Source organism: Brienomyrus brachyistius, chromosome 20 (genome assembly GCF_023856365.1).
Source record: "Brienomyrus brachyistius isolate T26 chromosome 20, BBRACH_0.4, whole genome shotgun sequence".
NCBI classification, from domain to species: Eukaryota; Metazoa; Chordata; class Actinopteri; order Osteoglossiformes; family Mormyridae; genus Brienomyrus; species Brienomyrus brachyistius.
Window position 1 is genome coordinate 4,108,691 of NC_064552.1, and position 19,053 is coordinate 4,127,743.

Here is a 19,053-nt window from a genome sequence, read left to right on the forward strand (position 1 = left end):
CAACCGGAAGCGCCGCAAACGATCCGGGGGATGCATCCCATTTCAGCCCCCCAGCCCTTTTGACAGTGGGAGCGAAGGAAACCCAGAGGAGGAAGAAAGCATGCAGCTGGGAGGACAAATGCCCCCCCCACCTTCCCGGCGTATCAGACGTGTGAAGCGTAACCTAGTTACGCGTTTCGGCTGTTGGGTGGCAAGAAGAAAAACATACCAGCTAGAGGATGAAATAGGTCTGCATATGATTGTGCCAGTTTGATCCAGTCTGCAGACAGCGAGGGTGTTGTGTTAAAAACTTAACAATGACCACTATCTCCTGTGAGTCTGAAAGGGAGGGTGATGAAAAGGACATGGCTGGAGGCTCGTCTGAATCTCCACCACTGCTGTCCCTCAACAAAGAGGTGCTGTCTTTAACGCTGAGCTTGAGCTGTTGCCAGCAATCCCAACTTTGGCCAGCCAAGGCCGGTCCCACACAGTGTATTCAAAGGACACCATTTACCCCCAAGGTATTATGGGTAATATTACAGAATCTAAAATGCAGTCCGAGAGTTTGCACCTCCAGGTCCTGGGGAACTGCTTTCCCAATTTATGGGTGCTGTTACCCTCTTTTTTTGGGGGGGGGGGGGGCTAGCTGGTTTATGGGTCGTGAGTAAGTGTGGAGTATACACGTTCTGCTCATGTTCTCAGTATTCCAGTTTCCTGTCACAGAGGTTGGCTCTTTGTCTAAATGTCTTTATGGCATAAATGGGGTGAGGTGAAAGGACCACTTGCCCCAAATGAAAGCTGATTGGTCCCCTGAGTGCCCCCCCCCCCCCCTGTCATTTACCGACTCAAAACATTTCATTGCCTAATAGTACGGTTGGCCCCCTCGGTTTGAATTATGGCCTCTCTTCTGATAAAAATCCTAGAATTACCCCTGTGTATGAGTGTGTAATGGACCAGAACCTCATGTGGGGTCGGTCCTGCCCTCATACATAGTATCCCCGTGACCCAGCACAGAAATAGCATTTATGGTGATATACACAGTTCTGCTTTAAGCACGGGGAGAGGAGATTTACTATTTCCATGCGGATAAATAGCTCAGTCAGGAAGTGAAGAGCTGAAGTTGAGTGAAAGCTTCCAAACCCCTCAGCTCCTCATCTCTGAAGTTTGCCTGGGGCCATATCGTGCATGAAAGCAGACATCACATGCCCTTAATTCCAATCAGCGACGACATAATTGAGCAACAAATTCGCCCTCATAGAGGCCCCAGCTTTGCACACTAAGGGCTCCTTGTGACTTGTTTTTTGTTGAATTTTAATTTAATCTGTGGGCTGTTTCCCCGCTCAAAGCAACTCCACGATTCTACTGACACCACGCAGCGCCAGTGGTGGGTCCAATCCATTTAGACATGAGCCCAGGATACGCTTGACTTTCACACAGAGCGACCCGTATGCGGACAGACGGGGTCGCGGGTCACTGGCGGGCAGCTAGCTGGCAGTGGAAGGCGTCCAGAGGAGTGTAAGGCCAGGAGAAGAGAACCCTGAATATCTCTCTGTAAAATATGCAGTGAAAGAGAATGAAGTCTGGGGTGGTTGTTCCCTCAGAAAACAGCTTGGAGGCGAAACATAACCCCAGACCCCATGAGATCCTGGCATGCAGATTCCCGGCATCTCAGATGGTCCAACCACAACTTCTCAGTTGCATTGTACGTCAGCGAGTCGAGCGTTTATGGCCAGATTCCCTCCTCAGTATCTCCTGGCAATCGCGCCTCGCAGGGCTGCTCGGGAAATATCTGTCCGGCAGCTCTCCGATGTCTCACGTTATCCTTCCATCTGGGTGCTAAATTATGATTTAGGTTAGGGCAGGATAGATGTGCTTTATTTGCTTTTATTTAACATCCCCCCCCCGGCTCTGTGCCCTGTGGCTCTCAAATAGGCTTCAATGTCACCACAACCCCATGTTGGATGAGCTATTGGATGATAGATGGTTCTGACGGTCCATGTTTTTGCTCCCTCCCAACTCCCAGCCAGACAGCTGAGAGGGAGCAAAAAGGTGCACTGTCTCGGGGCCCGAGGATTGGATTGGGAAAAATTGATTAATTTATTAATGTCAGTTAACCTTTCGTACAGGAGAGTGTGAATGTAAATCATCCAGATTCATTCTCACCGAGATCCTGTATTGACAAGTGAGTTGAACCTCCATAGAGCCTCCTTCAGCACGTCCCAAAGACCTTCAGTGAGGTTAAGGTCACGACTCTGTGGTGACCAAGTCATGCCTGAACATGACTCCTCACTCTCCCTGATTGGAACCCAATAATCTTGATATTCTTGTCCTGGAATATGCACAGGCCAACAGGGAAGAGAAAACATCCATTGCTGATGGATGGAGGTGTAACCTGGTCAGTCAGTAGATATCAGGTTCTCATCTCACTTTACTTTATCGCTGCTTAACGTTTGCTGAGCTGTAACAATGATCCAGTCATTGGCTCTTAAGTATATTGCCGATATAAATTCAAATGGCGACTTTTATTTTGGCCGGGCAGCGTATTTTCAATCAAATATGGGTTTATATCATTTGCAGATCATTACAGTCTGTTTTTCTTTACATTTTACGCCACGTTGTAAGTAAAGAATCACGTCGCGTCTCACAGGTGCTTTTGACGTGCGAGATTTATGAAAAATTCCCACCAACTTTCACCAGTGTTGGCACAGCTTTCTGTTTGCACCCTTGCTCGTGAGTGTTCGATGGTCACGCTCGCACTATTCCGTGAGCCACGTGTGTCCGTCGCACATGGCGGTTCAGTGAGCACCGGGCCGCTGGAAGCCTAGGAGCTCGGGGTCTGTTTCAGGGCCCCCCCATGGTGTTCGGCCCAGAACCACATGCTCTCATGCTCTCATGCCTACAGGAATCAGCTGGCCCCCCCCAGGAGGATCACAAACACTGCCGGCGTCACCATCGCTCTGGGTGTCAGTGGCGGGGGGGGGGGTGGATTTGCTTAAAGGTGGCTGCTGATTGCAGCATTTTCCTGGGCGAGCCCCCCCCCCCCCACCCCCCCCCCCCCCCCCGCTTCTCCCATCGAAAGGAAGCAGCTTTTTTTAATTCGTCAGGCAGTGATGACCTCGTCCCCCGGCCACATTCCCCAGCACAAACTGTCCATTTTGCACTCTGCTTTAGTAATCTGCCGCACTCCACAGATTTACCCTCTCAGCTTAAACCGACACCAGCATTACCGGCATATTTTCATACGATTCTGTTTTTGCACTTTAATTAAGTTGTACTTTTCAGTCTGCAGCACTTTCTGGGCAGGAGCTGTTAGGGGACAAATTTAGCCATTGATACTGATGATATATTCACTGCATATAAGCTGCAATCTGCAGTCTGTGCAGTGTATCTCAGCACTGCTCTCTTAGCTTATGGTTATCTCTTTTCTCCAAAGGTATCTTCATCTAAAGCAGCTTATGAGGCTTAGAATTGCTGCATTTCTACCAGAGCAAACAGAGATATTTTGTGAAACTGTCCCTTTCAGGAAGCATGCTGGAATACAATGCCTGTGCCATTCGTCCATGTGTCAGGTCCATATGTGCCACGTGCTTCGGGTCTGCAGAGATTAATATGAACTTTTCTGGCCACGTTCTTGGCCTGAAAAAAGATTAATGGTGGATTGCAAGCAAAATTCAAGAAGATTCCATCGCTGCAGATGCTGCTGGAGCCACCATACCATTCTGCCCCAATTTCTTGCCTCCTTGCTACCCAGTTAATTGGTTGTGAAGGGGTCAAATGTTACCTGCAGATGATGGCATGTCATTTAGTTCTGGCCTGTCTCCACCTTTTCTCCCAAGTCTGCCTGACTCCGCCCACTTCCCTCCCTGGCTTGCTGTTCTGTTACCAGGGACAACGTGCCTGACTCCGCCCACTTCCCTCCCTGTCTCGATGTTCTGTTACAAGGACAGCGTGCCTGACTCCTCCCACTTCCCTCCATGGCTCAGGGTTCTGTTACCAGGACAGCGTGCCTGACTCCGCCCACTTCCCTCCCTGTCTCGATGTTCTGTACCAGGACAATGTGCCTGACTCCTCCCACTTCCCTCCATGGCTCAGGGTTCTGTTACTGGAACGACGTGCCTGACTCCGCCCACTTCCCACCCTTTCTCAATGTTCTGTTACCAGGACAGCGTGCCTGACTCCGCCCCACCATTCCCTCCCTGTCTCGATGTTCTGTTACCAGGACAGCGTGCCTGACTCCTCCCACTTCCCTCCATGGCTCAGGGTTCTGGTTACTGGAACGACGTGCCTGACTCGGGGGATGCGGGGGATGTCAGTCCAGCTGCTGACCCCCCCCCCCCGAACACCATCACTGCTTCTGTCCTCAGGGTCCAGCTTTCTCAAACGACCTTTCCAGGCATGAGTTTCTGGTGACAGCTTTTCACTGAGTGTAAGCCCCGTGAAAAAATAATAATCACATAGCGATCTTTTGCCCTTTTTGTAACATCCTTGTATAGTCTGGGCAAGGAGCATCAGTCACGGCATTTGCCTTGCTCTGTCCCCAGAAATCCCCAGGCCTCCGCGGCTTACTGACTCACAGCAGCCCTGAGACTCCATGTGCCTCCGTCCATCTCATGACCCCCTGGGCCGCTACGGTTCACCAAGCCTGCCTGAGCCTGATAACAATGATGCCAAGTGACAGTGGAGAGTACAGCCCCCTCTTGGCTCAGCAGTGCCTCCTGCTGGACCGCCCTGGTATTGCAGCTGGTTACGTGTCTGGTCTGCCAGCTATGCGTTTGAGGATGTTGCCTTCGTGTGACTCATGACGAATTCCGCAGGGGACCATAAATGGTTAGCCGTAATCGAATTGTTTGTTCCGTTGCATTGGGCGTGAATTAAACATGACTGATCGAATTAGCTGGGAATTTTGATTAATTATGTCTCAGCATCGAGCCAAGCGTGGGGGGAGGTGGGGGTATAGGCCTCTGCCCTCTGTAATTACATCCTCACAACAGTGACAGAGACCTGGGAGGAGGACGGTGGGATCTCTGCCGGACGCCTTGGGGGGATGCAACATCAAGCTTTTCCACTGTGCAGAATCCAATTTGAGGTGCGATGACTTTGGATAATTTGTGACAGTGTGGAAACGCCACAGCTGTCAATCACTGAGGCTGCCAAACCCCCCCCCCCCCCACCCCCCAGGCACTTATGCCTCACCCCAGCCGGGCTGAAATTGTCTCTCCAGCTGCTGGACGTCCTACCACACTCAGCCGAGATGTTGGATGTGCAGCCTTCAGCATGACTAAAGTGAGCCCCCCAACCCCACATAAATCCCCCACATATAAAAAAAACACACACACGACATCTGCAAAAAAACAAACTGCTCTACACTCGTAACCCCCCCCCCCCCCCCCCCCACGAATTTTAGCCCATATCCCTGAGTCATCAGCTGGTATGCGTGCTCTCTATTTTCCAGAATATCGAGACGAGTAAATTGAGTTTGCCCCTGAATAGTGCGACTAAAGCAGACGTGCCCGGCATCACAGAAAATTGCACTTTTGAACAGGGTACATTGTATAAAAATCTATGTCACGCGTTGTGTTTTGATTGCGCTTAATTTATCAACGCTAAAAGGACCATTATCGACATAATCATTGGCCGGGACACGATCTGCGACCCTGACGTATCAGATTGCTGATGTCATGCTGCCACCAATCATCACGAACACGCTTTGACTCTTTGCATACGAACCACAAACGGCCTGTACTGCTCTAATCATACCGATTCCTGGACTCCACCTCTCCTTGTTTTTCCTCAACGCACCGTGAATTTACCTAACTGGGGGGGAGCAGGTGGGGGGCACACATACACACACAAAAAAGGCCTCATAACACAAAGAGTGTTGATTTAAATCCTAGAGGGGGGCAGCTGTAGTACCTTTCAGCGAGACACTTAACCTCAGTTACCCTGATAAAATATCCCATGTCTGTATGAGCAGAGATACGCTCCTTTGCATTTAATGACACAAATTCTGAGGTATCCTTCTGCATGACACCACAGCAATACAAATAGATAATAGGATTTATTGTCGTTAGACTGCAGCAAGGGCAGCTCCTGGCGCAAACCCACAACCTTCTGGCCAGAAATTGCATCGGGAACTTAACAGCCACCCTATTGGCCAGCGGAAAACCCAGCATGGTTCGGGGGGGGGGGGGGGGCGGGGGGGGTGCTGAACTGTGGTAGACCGACAGCAGTGACGAAAACACGGGGCTGGGCATCAGAATACAGGCACCTCAAGGGCACACAGCAGGGTCCTCCTTCTTGCTCAGGGCAGACCCGCTTATCGCAGCTTTCCCATATGCATGGAGCCACAGCGCCTCCCTTGGCTATCTGGGGAATTGCTATTTCACAGGGTTGTGTGAGGAAAGAAGGATGATTACAGGTGTGTGTGTGGGGGGGGGGGGGGCAGATATGCATTAGATTGTGGGGACCAAATAATGTGATAAAAACCTGTTATTTTGATGTTGTGGGTACCTTTTTTTCAGCCTTCCCCCCAAGGGGAAATTCAATTTTATAAGAATCTGTGACTGCGATCAAAAACCTAAAAATGCCAAAATTCTTGTATTTTGTTTGGCTACTTATGGTTAAGGTCAGGGCCGGGGGGGGGGTCAAGGTCGTAGGTTGCTCACAGAAATGAATGGATGGTCCCGGCAAAGACATGAGCACAGCTCTCTCTCTCTCTCTCTCTCTCTCTAAAGCTAAAACCCTGGTTCTTTTAAACCAGAGCTAGATAAGTTTCTAACAACTGAGTTATTAGTTAAGTTCTCCCCACTCATGCTTGATGGGCCGATGGCCTCCTCTCATTTGTAAATTTCTTATGATCTTATATTCTCATGTTCTGTGTGTGTGTGTATGTGTGTGTGTGTGTGTGTGTGTGAGTGTGTGTATGTGTGTGTGTGTGTGTGTGTGTGTGTGTGTGTGTGTGTGTGTGTGTGTGTGTGTGTGTGTGGTGTGTGTACCCCTGTGATGGACCGGCATCCCGTCCGTGGCATATCCCAGCCCTATATTGCTTCGGAATGCTTCCTGGCTCCCCATGACCCTGTGAGTGACTGCAAGCTGGATGGATACAGCCGCTTTGCACCCAGGTAATGCTGCAGCTGTGAGTCAAAGCATCGGCGTGTTAAGGCATGCAGCCTCCATCCTGGATACGAGCCCCCGCCGGGTCACGGTGAGGTCACGCGGGAAAGGAGGTCGTCGCCATGGTGGCCGACCCCGCCCTGGAAGGTGGGATGCAAGCTCTGCTTGCTTCAGTCCGGCTGACTCACCCTCCGCTCCGTGTCAGCGTCCCGTCCAGCGGCTGCTTGTTCAGCTCCTCTCTGATTCACCAAAGCCCAGTTTGGGGGTGATCGGCGTGACAATGCCTCACGGCCCCCGCCTGCCAAACTCGCAGGGCATCCAGCTGCTCGCTGAAGCTGGTTTACGTCCCATCGCCCCCGTCTGGAACGACTGGGTAATGGTTTTCTTTTTGTTCCTCGCTAACAGGGCGCTCTGGGTTATGGTTTAGCAACGGAAACAGCCAGGATTCCCCCCCCACCCACTCCGGACACAGCTGACCGGTGTAAAACCGGCCCCTGGGACGGTTTGGATAATTGGCCCCGCTGAGAGATGGGGGAGCTCGGCTTTAGCAGGTGCATTTTGCCAACGGATGCAGCAGATCGAAAAACTCGGCTGGGCGAGGAGGGGGGCACTGCTGAGGGTGGGGAGTTAGCAAACTGTAGCGTGGAGTCCGAGAAAACCGCAGGCCGTCTGGCAGGACACGTCAAACCGCAGCGAAGCGCAGCCTGCATCAGGGCTGCGGGGCTGGGGGAAGCAGCAGCAGCGAGGGCTGTGAATTATTAAGCGGCGTAGTGGGAGGCTGCTCCGTCGCCGCAACAGCGCCTCCCACAGGTGACAAGCTCACGTCAAAGTGCGGAAACGCCCAGGCTCTCCAGAAAAAGCCACTGTCAAAAGCACCCGGAGCGGGGGGGGGGGGCGCGTCCATGACGACTGTGTGGATTCAGGATGTGCCGAAAAACGTCAGAATGGCTGGATCTATAGGGTGAAAGTCACAGGTAGGTTTGCCCTCCCGCGACGGGGGTTGGACACGCCCCCGGTGTGTGTGCAGTTTGCATGCTCTCCCCCTGTGTTGTGCGTACACTCAGACTAACTGGTTAGACGATGGATCTCATCACACTGAACAGAAGACATTTTTTTTCTTCTGGTTTGCCTTCATATACTGCCCTAGTACTTCTGAGGTCCATGTGACCCACGTTCCTGCTTATAATCACTGTAAATACGGGACAGGGTTTTTTAGATTCAACACCATTTAATCTACAGCAGTGACATTCTCAGCAGTTCTGGTATGGGGAGGTTGACAGGTTTGTTTACGAACAGAGGTCAGGGGTCATAGGTTCAATAGGTCATCTGTCCCCCTCGATGTCTGGTATCGGCTCTGGATGATGGAGCTGTAGAAGAAGTGGAGTTTGTGACAGATGTGACAGTGTGTGTGTGTCTGTGTGTGTGTGTGTGTGAGAGAGAGAGTCTGTGTGTGTGCGTATCTGTGTGTGTCTGCGTGTGTGTGTGTGTGTGAGAGTCTGTGTGTATGTGTGAGGGAGAGTCTGCGTGTGTGTGTGTGTGTGAGAGAGAGCTTGTGTGTGTGTGAGTCTGTGTGTGTCTGTGTGTGTGTGTGTGTGTGTGAGAGAGAGAGTCTGTGTGTGTGCGTATCTGTGTGTGTCTGCGTGTGTGTGAGAGTCTGTGTGTGTGTGTGTGTGTGTGTGTGAGAGAGTCTGTGTGTGTGTGTGTGTGTGTGTAAGTCTGTGTGTGTGCGTATGTGTGTGTGTGAGTGTGAGTCTGTGTGTGTGTGTGTGTGTGTGTGTGTGTGTGTGTGCGTCTTTCCCTGTTACGCCAGGTCAAGCAGAGGGTTGAATGAAACCAGAGCAGGCTGACCTGGGACGGCTGCGGGACGTAGGGGTACCGGGGGAATCGCGGTGCCGAACCTGCGGACACCGGAGCCCATTAGCCTGTCAGCACGCAGACTTACGCAAGTGGAAGAGTCTTTCTGCACATAATGAACTGGCGCCTTGCTCTGCCTTACATTTTAAAAAGCCCATTCAGTGAAGAGCTGGCTTTCTCCTAATGGGAACCATCAATGATACTTCGTAGCAAATCCTGCTTTATATAACCCTGAACTGTCCTTCTTCGGTCATCGGGACTGAATAACTTTCCCCTCTATGTTACTGATGTCAAACCCAGTATTTTGGTTGCAGTCATATGTTGGCGCTGGACGCGGGCCGGAATGTTCCACGTCACCGCCAGTGCGAGCCGCCAGTTCCAGCCGCCAGTGGGAGCACAATCCGCCTCCTCACCTGACGTGAGTGAATTCCATTCAGAGGAAACTGCTTATCTGTCAAAGCGAAGAGCAATGGCATCCGAGGCGGGCACGGCTCTGATACAGAAACGTACCGTGTTTACGTCAGCATAGCTACTCTTTGTCAGCGATCAGATGAAGGATAAGCCCCCCAGCCCCCCCTGAGCTGCGCTAGCTTTCCCGTCCTACGTTTGTAGTGAAACGGTGGTCAAAGGTCAAAGCGACTCAGCTCTCCTGCCAGGAGAGCTTTGGAACCTCGTTAACACCTTTTATATACCCTGGGGCCAATAGGGGGCTACAGAGCTAGCTGTACCTGTTACACGTAGCAAACTAGAGAGTAGCGCTGATTGTGAATCAGTGGCATGCATAAGGCATAATGAAAGGACTAGTTAGCCTAGTATATTATTATCTCAAGTGCTAATCAGTAGAGGTACGTGATTTTAAACTAAATTATCTTGGTTTTCTAAAACCTATCTGGTCACATGACTAAACCCTCCTGGACAGACGACACTCCCTGGTACCAGTGGACTCGCACACTGAACGTTTAGACGGTGTTATCCAGGTGAGATGGTGGCACACTAGCCAATACACTTAACTTTACGGCCAAGAGATACACTGAGAAAACAACAATAAAAATGGCAGCATTCCGATCGGCAGAGCAGAACTGACTAAACAGCATCCGCCGCACTAAAGATTCCCCTTGATCAGTGCCTGTCGTTAATCTGTTATGTAAACAGTCCTGACAGGCTGGCTGCTTAGACCTGACTAAAGGCAAGGGCTGGTCATTCTGTTTTTAGCGAGTTGGGGGTGTAATCACACAGGAATGCCGGAATCTCACGCATTCACGTCTCGAATCCCGAGGGGGCGGAGTCACGGAGGCTCCGGTTCCTTCGTTCCCTGGAATGGGTGCATGATGCAAGTGGCGAGCAACCTTCCCCACGAGCGGGGGGAGGACCAGACAGGTGCGGAGCCACACGCCATCAGGCTGTCAGAGTCGGCCAGCAGGTGGCGTGAAAGTTAAGGAGCTGTAACATGACGGCTGCAGGTAGGGTTCTTCTGTTGCACCTTGGAGGAGGTTGTTAGCTTGGGCTTTTGCTGGACGGCTAAAACTCTTTGCTTAAAGAAAAGTACATTTTCAAACGAGACGGGCAAGAACTCGACATCCTCCGTGCATCCTGACAACCCGAGGTGGCCTGGAAATAGCTTGACATGTCTTGTGGCATCCTGGTCGGCGGTCCTATCCCCTTTGCAGCGCAGCCCAAAGCCATTGCCAGAATGCTATTCCCACCCTAGTCTTATCTAACAAAGTCCCGCCTTTGACGGACGCATTGAGGACACCCCCATCTGGCAGATAAAGCTCTGTGGCCCCAAAGGACGGCGATTTTTGGGTCATGAACCCGTACGCGTGTGACGAGGTGACTGTACTGCAGGCAGGGGACAGTTGAATCATTGCAGTGCTGATTACAGCCGTGCCAGAAATAGACGATTAAAACGCTGCGCTTCCCCTGTGCGATTTGGAGATCGCAAATGCGGAGGTCACCGGAAAGGTCCGTTTGTGTTACCGATTAATGGACGTGACCCGGTTCAGTCTCACGAGGGGCCATTGACCTTTGGCACATTAAAAGTAAACAGGTAAAATGATAAGTTTCTTTGACCAGAAAAGGTGACATCAAGGGCCTTAAAATGAAATCCCCTCGCATACTTCTGTGGCATCTTTGGTTAATGGGACTGTGGTGGTGAGTCAGGTAGCCATTAGTGTTCTAACACCTCATTAATTGTCTTGTCCCACCGGATCCCTGTTGTTCCACAGTGTGGATATACACTCACTGGCCATTTTATTAGGTACACCTGCTCATGAACGCAAACAGCCTGCTCCTCCAGACAGCCAATCACGTGGCTGCAACTATATAGCACACCGACAGTGTCGGGATTCTCAGCTCCTGGCTGGCTAAGCATTAGGATTACTAAGACGTCTGATCTAGGTGATTTTAAACGCAGCATGATTGTTGGTGCCAGATATGGGGGTCCCAGCTTCTGGGAAACAGCCCCCTTCCTGGGATTTTCACATACTGGTGTACAGAGTTTTACAGAGAGCAGTGCATTAAACAGAAAAAAACATTGTCACACGTCAGGTACAGAATGGCCACATCTTACATATATGTTCATATACATTCATAGACCCAAATGCCTATTTTGACTTCCTGCTCGTCTGTTTTCTTCCTTGCTGATGCCGTTTCCCCACTTTTATTCAACCCATCTTAGCGTCTTCTAAGCCCCTCCTAACATGGTCATAAACAGAGCATTACACCTCTGTCACGGCAAGCACTGCACGAACTGCAGGCACGGCACACACTGCATAAACACAGCTGGCCAAGTCCCTGACCGTGGGAGCCTCCGGAACCTAGTGCCCCAAACCCCCTGTGAAACTTCCCCCAATCCGAGCCGTCTTTCGTGTTATTTCTGATGCTTTGTGCCGAATGCACACGCGTGTGCGTATCAGCGGGAATCTCGGGCTTGTCAGGCTCCCAGCACTGCAGACGAATTGCTACGGTGTGAATTGCTCTTAAACCTCCCATCCGTCTGCCACTTAATTCCATCGCAAGCCTTCAAAGAACGCTATAAGCCAGCAGCGTTCCAACTTAAAGGAGCCACTGAAATGAATCACTTGCCTACAGGAAAGGTTGTTTTTTTTTTAGCTTAGCGCTAAAGGCTAAAGTAGCTGGATAAATACGTTAATGTCTGGATCTGCCGACACCTGGGGAACGAGGCAGAGATGGACAGGAGGCTCATCAGCGCCACCAGCAGCGTGATCCGAGCGTGACGGAGCACCGCGCACCTCAAGCTAATCGCCAGCTTAGCGTCTTTTATCTCTTGTTCTTTTCTGACTGCTGCAAAATTATGGGATTTATTATAGCTCTCCTGGTATTTTATTTATTTTTTTATTGGAGCTGCACTTTTTTTGTTATTGGTTATGTGATTAAAGAGTTGGGCTGCTGATTTTTGGTTACGTAATGTTACCTGTCTTGGCCCATTGCCCAGGGCATCCACACCCCCCACATCTTAATTAAACATGTACATCAGTATTCTCCTCATTTTCTTTGTTAAAGTAGCTCATGGGATTTTTACTTACACAAAAAATGTTCTGAGGGCCGAACGAAAAACGGTTGGTTCAGAAGGATGACCAATCAGATATTGATCAGATGTGAGACCGACCAATCGGATGTCTTGGTCCCACATCCTCCAGTTGCTTGGACCCGCCTCCTGTACAATGTGATTGGCTATCTCTCTGAACCAATCATTTTTCATTTTGCCCTCAGAACATTTTTATGTAAGTAAAACTTCCAATGAGTGTTATAGTGGCCCTTCTTTCCGCAGGGTGAGCTCAGATCTGGAAAGGGGAGATCGCAGGAGCAGAGTGAAGGGACCATGCTAACAAAGGTAGAGAGCTTGAGCTGCCGTGAGCTGTTGTGTCTGGGCGCTGGTACTCGGCTGCAGGCGACCGCGGTGCACAGAGCACCGCCCCGCGCTGCTTCTCTTTTCACGTGGCTGGTTGCTCATCAACGCGACACAGACCCTGTTCCTGCTCGAGGGGCCGACAGCCGTTCTCCCTCTCTGCCTGAAAAGTGCCACTTTCCTTGGCACCGGGAGACTGTCGGATCACTGTCTCGGTACAAGCATGAAAAAGGGGAATGTTTCCACGAGTGTGACGTACAGCTTTCATGCTGCATATTTCAGACCCCCGCCACCTGCTGCAGGACATGCTGGGTATAAAGTCTGCTCTTCCTTTCAGCGTTTACAATGTTGCAAATTGAATGCCAGACGGGGGGTCTCTCTGTTTCGCTAGCGAGTTCCCATTCCCGTGGTAGCAAAGGCTCTCCATCATCCAGCATCCCGCCAAGTGCCCTGCACCCTGCTGTCACGCCCTCCATTCCTTTCCGGTCCTTTCCTTAACCCCTCGCACAGCCCGGCTCTGACTACACGGTGGCGGGGAGGTACAAGCACGCGTTTCACCCGGTGCCCTTGGTCAGCGAAACCATCATGTTCTGGAACATGATCCGTCTGTGTTCGCTCTGTTAATTAATTGTTTCTAAAACAATAATTCCCTCAACTCTGAGCAATTAGCAGCAGGAGCTGGATTTTCTTGATTTAAAACAAAGGCAAATGTTCATTCAAAGGGGATACATTTCAGAGCATGCTGGGATATCGTTCCTGTAATCTGTGCTTTGCCGTCCCTTTCGGATCAGAGCGCTGAGCCAACACACATTCCTTTATGAGGTTTCAGAAAGGTTAACAAAACGATCTTTAATTAAAACCTTACGATCGTTTGGCCTTTCGGCTGACCTGCAGAGCTGCATCACGTAATGATTTTGCTCCTTCAAACGGCCACTTATTACACGCTCCATAAGTGGACCACCACGTGACCACGTGTAAAACAAGGCGCGGCACTTTATTAAACGCCAGTTCAGTTTAATAATTTCTTCTTTAAAAAGCAACTGCTACAGTATCATTGGGTTTCATGCGTAGTGGGGGCGTGTACGGGGAGAGCTGATTGGCCTCCAGAATGGAGAGGGGTGCTGAGAGACACATGTATTCGAAGTGGGGGCAAGGACAGGGATGAGAAATGAGAACGTTTTGGGAGTAGGGATGTGGTGAGTTATGCCAGCACTCTGCATGGGGGGGGGGGGCAGTCTCCAATGACACAATCTCAGGACTCTGATTGGCAGATTGAAACGTGGGGGTTGGAGGGTGCAGGGGTAGGCTCCCACCCTTCTCATTTCACACACACACACACACACACACACACACACACACACGCACGCGCGCACACACACACACACGCACACACACGCACACAAACAGACAGTGCTCTCGGTGTCATAAATATTTCATTTTGCACTTCTGAAGCTGGTTCCTCTGCATGTTAACTAGGATGCTCTGCCCCCTTTGAAAAATGGGCCCCTGTGAAGTTAATGGATTCTGCCTAAAAAAAATTAAAAATAAGAAAAATAAGGAAAGGATGGGATGATCTAAGTTGGATGACTCCCTGGGAGGCTGGGGGAGAGAGACGGGGAAGGAGTTGCTGTGTTTTGCATGTTTACAATTCGGCTTCCATCTTCTAAGCCACATCCGGACTTAGGTCGCCGCCCTGCTGTCCAGAAGGGGTAGGCGGCCGCTTTCCACGCAGCTGTGTGTACCGTTGAGCACCTAGCTGTCTAATTTTGGTTGTTGCCTTTGGTCTGTTGGTGCATTTCGTTCAGCTAGCTTTCTCATAAACGGCCTGTAGCACGGCTTCAGATGCGCACAGTGACCGACCGTCAAGGTGCCGTGAGTGAGAGGCACGGGAAATACCACTTGGTCAGTCGATTCCACGAATTAACGCGATCTCTTACTCGCCATTACGAATTCGTGTCACCGTGCCAGAGAAAGTTGTTCCCAAACCCACATTCCGCTCCGTCGTCGTGCGCCAAACTCAAGCAGCGTGGAGATGCTGCGGGCGAATACGTCCACTCGCCTGTGTGCCCCCCCCACGAGCTGCGCGGGTCGCTGGTAATTTCCTGCGGCTTCTTGCAGACACGCCGCATAATCCGGCGAGCACATCTAGTCCCGTCCTGCCTGAAGAAGCCCCAGGCTACTGTGATGTGTTGTAATGGTTTCCTCCGGCATGAAACAGTTACAGCCAGGTGATGCGGCAAAACAAGCCCTATTTACCGGCGGAAAAAATAAAATGCAACATGGTGATATGTTGACAGGTTAAGATGGGTGCTGAGTGGATCGTTTGACAAACTAAGCCACGAGCGTACAAGCACACAGCCATGTCCAGGCGGTTCTGAAACTGTTTTGCAAGCTTATTTATTCCAACTCATTCCGAACTCTTCTGGACGAGCCCAGTGTCGTACCACAGATGCTCCGGGATTCAGCTCCTGCGTGGCCATCGGCCTTAGTCCCTGCACTGCGCTCGGCATGCTCTCCAAGCCGGGGGGCAGCCTGACAATCCCCGAGCTGTAAGCTGGATCCTTGGCCCATCATCCTGGCTCGGGGCTGCCCCCTCAAACGGAGGCGGTGTTCACCACCACTAAAAGCATGGATTTGTGCAGGCCCCTTATTTGGTAGATGCCGAAGCAGCACGTTCTACTAACCAACCAGCTAGCTATGATATTCAGACCACTTGCTAGCTAGTTATTTAGTTTTGAAACATCTGAAGGGGTGGAGCCTCTCCATCTCCCCCCGCATATATTAACCAACTTGGTCACATCCTGCCACATCTGTCAGACTGCGCTGCCCACGACTGTCAGCTGGACAACATGTGACTGCAAACGATAAAACAAGCAAACCTATTTTTTCTTTAATACCGGTCTGTTAACACTTCACTAGCTTTGGAAATATCACAGGCTCTTTCCCTGTCAGTTGTGGACGTTAAGGCACAAAGTAAAAAAAATTCATAATAGCAAACACCACAAAAAACACAAGTAATAAAGCGCAGGTGAAGGATTTGTGTGTGGTGCTTTCCAGAATGTTCCAGTTTCAACCGGAATCCACAAGGGGCTGAATGGGGTGAAACGGCTGACAGAGATGACCTGGCTCTCTGGGTTTTAACGGGCTGGTCCGGCCAGTGCGAGAGATGGTAAGCGAATACCTTTCTCGCTACACCTCATTTTGAAATATAAATTGCTTTTCTGTGTCTAGAAGGGCACACTGGACTGCTTTGGAGCGGAAAGCCAGCTCAGGCACGTCAACGCGACCCACAGTCGCTCGTCCATGGCCCCGGACACTGCATCCGAATATGTAACTGGACGCCTCGTTACTGAGAGATCTCTCACGGGAGGTGGCACACAGTTGTTTACCCACTTAATAGGATTTCTGGGCTTTAATAGGGTGGCCATTAATCAAACATCAATCGCTAAGGGGGGAACATGAACGTAGTATCCGGTCATCTTGCTTTGCCCCTCCTTTAGGGAGACGCTAAGGCCCAACCTGAGGTCCGGGAAGCAAATAAATAACAGCAGTGGCTGTTCCTTCAACGTGACGTCAGGGTCTCGCTCAAGTCCCACACACACACCATTTAACACCATTTGCTGATGTAGATCTGCAGATCTGTAGGTCATCAGAAATGACTCCGCATCGCCGCTGTTGTCTCCAGACCACCATGTAGATTGTTAACTCAAACATCCTCACTTGTAATTAAAACTGGGGAGTTTGTCAGCATGGGACTGTAAGGGGGTCAGCAGGGAGGAAGACGGCAAGGCCTCCAGAGACATGTCATTGGTGGATCTGGGTCGGAGTCCCGCCCACACAGGAAATGTCCCTTCTTAGTCGTGGTGGTGCAGAACATGTGATGGAACTGTGGGGTTTAAATCGAAATCGAGGAACCTTCGAGTCAGCATCTTCGGCACTGCCAAGGTTCAAGTAGCTGTGTTTCTTTATGGGGGGGGGGGGGGGGGGGCGCACATCACGTAGAAACGAGAAAAAAAAATGTTTTGGCTGAGACAGCAAGGAATCATGGGAGATTATACAGCATGCATAAAGACAAGCAGGGCTGCAGCTGCAAACATTTCGATCTTCTGTATGATCATTTCCACACCCCGGGAAATGAAGTGGGGGGGGAAAAAAAACTCCACAGGAAAACGTCTCAAGGTGTCAATGCACTGGGCTGAGCTTCATCTCACACCCGGCCTGTGAAAAAGGCTTTGAGAGTCAAGAGACGTTTTCCGACAAGCTGGCCGTCACGCTGAGCGAGCTGGAAATGGGTCACGCTGCAATGGCAAAGACACCCAGACATGCTCGCTCACCGCGGAAACACTGCAGAAAAAAACACACACGAGGAAAACAACAAAGAAGAAGAAACGAAAAAAAGCGACAGACCAGACTAGCCGCTGTCAGATCTCACAAACGCGACCGAGGGGCTGAATTTGTGTTGTTACTACACTACGAACTGCACAAATCCCACTGACAGGATAAAGAGGCCGACTTAACGTCCTGAAAACTCAGAAATCAAAGCCTAGTTCCCAGCTTCCTTTCGTCATTTCTCTGTCTACCATTCGCTTAAAAGAAATGAAACGTTTTTTTTTCTATAATTATATAATCTTTCATGCTGATGCCAAGCATATCAGACAAAGGATTAATATCCCTGACATTCAATTTTATCAATGAAGCAAATGAGCGTTAGTTTTAAAATGAGATTGACCTGCAGGAGCGGAGATCACACCCCTCATTTACATAGGTCGACGCCCCCTTCTGGTCAAGGAGAAATTGGTTGGTTCATTATGCAGACATTCTGCCTGTCAAATGGCCACAACATTAATGAAGAACCCTACTCAATGAAGGACTATGGTGAACTTACAGCATATCCCAGAAACCCGAGGGACCAGGGAACACCCTGGATGGGATGGCAGGCCATCACAGGGCTCATACTAATGTACCACTTGCAGTGTTAATGGCCTCAATTCACCTAACTGCATGTGTTTTAGACTGGTCCCTTTGGTATATTTTTCCTAATAACAACAATAATGGTAATGCAATAGATGAGCATTTTGCAGAAACTATATGGGGAGAGTCGTATATAAACATGAACCGAGAATCCGCGGGTCCCAAAATGAGCGATAAAATAGTAGTTATCGTACTTTAGAGCAATTCACTGGCATCGGGCTCCTGAGGGCCATGAATGTCAAACAGGAAGTAAGGGAGAGGGCCGGCAGGACGAGCTGCACACAGAGTATGACTGATGTTGGGGTGTCTCCATGCCAGCAGGGGGGAGGTGGGCACCGGCTGCAGACGAAAGACCATCACTACTCTGCATGCTGCCGTCTCTGTTTGTCATCTCTGCTGCTGAAAGGGGGGGATGGGGAGGGTTTACCCCTCACCTTTCTACTTAAGAAGTTCCTCTAGTGTCAGGAACTCAATTTAAACCCTTCAACACTCCCCTCCCACAAACGGAGAAGCTACGTGCCGAGGAGATATAGGCACCCCGCTTACCCCAAGGCAGATAATTGTCGCCGTTGACCGGATGCACTGGAAGTTCCTGACAGGTTTCCTGCGCCTCTATCTACTGGCAAATGTCACGGAATGATAGGACAGTGCCCCCTCCCCCCCCCCATAAAAAGCAAAAGAAATGCTCCTCTTTAAGTCCACCCTCTAAAAAACAGCAGTATGGCAAAAGGAGTAGTTAACTCACTGTAAGTGCAGAGCCCGTTGGGTGGGGTAACTTAATGAAGCCATTAACCTGACAAATGTATAAATTCTGCAGCTCAATTTCTCAGCAATATGCTAAAAGAGAAAACAAATGCTAATTACTAACCTGTAGCAGCAGAGGAAATTGTAATTAAAAAAAACGGGGGATGAATACGAACAGAAAAAAAACAGCGACTCGTGAAAAGAAAAGGCCAAAAATATCCCGGCCGCTTCTCGGTTCCTTGACATTTGGGCGCGTGAGGTGGCGAAGCGGGGAGACAGCAGGGAGTAATGAGGGTGACAGAAATTACCCAGCAGGCCTTGCTGTCATGGCGGAGTCGCCCACAAAGCGGCACAAAAAAATGAGAGGGAGTCGGGAAGCCAGGAAAGCCTAAAGCCGAGTGACGCTGTCCGTCGCGGAGACGTGATCCGGAGCCGAGAGGCGCTGTAGGCTCGACTTAATGACCAGAGCCATGATTCCCACGGAAGGGAAATTGTTTTAGTGAATTATTGCAGCTTGTTAGACC

General features: G+C 50.4%; 1 pseudogene; it reads left to right on the forward strand.

The window, feature by feature from the left end:
- LOC125716073 (zinc finger matrin-type protein 4-like) overlaps nt 1-5,257 on the forward strand; it is a 24,050-nt pseudogene extending 18,793 nt beyond the window's left edge.
- The last annotated feature ends 13,796 nt before the right edge of the window (nt 5,258-19,053 follow it).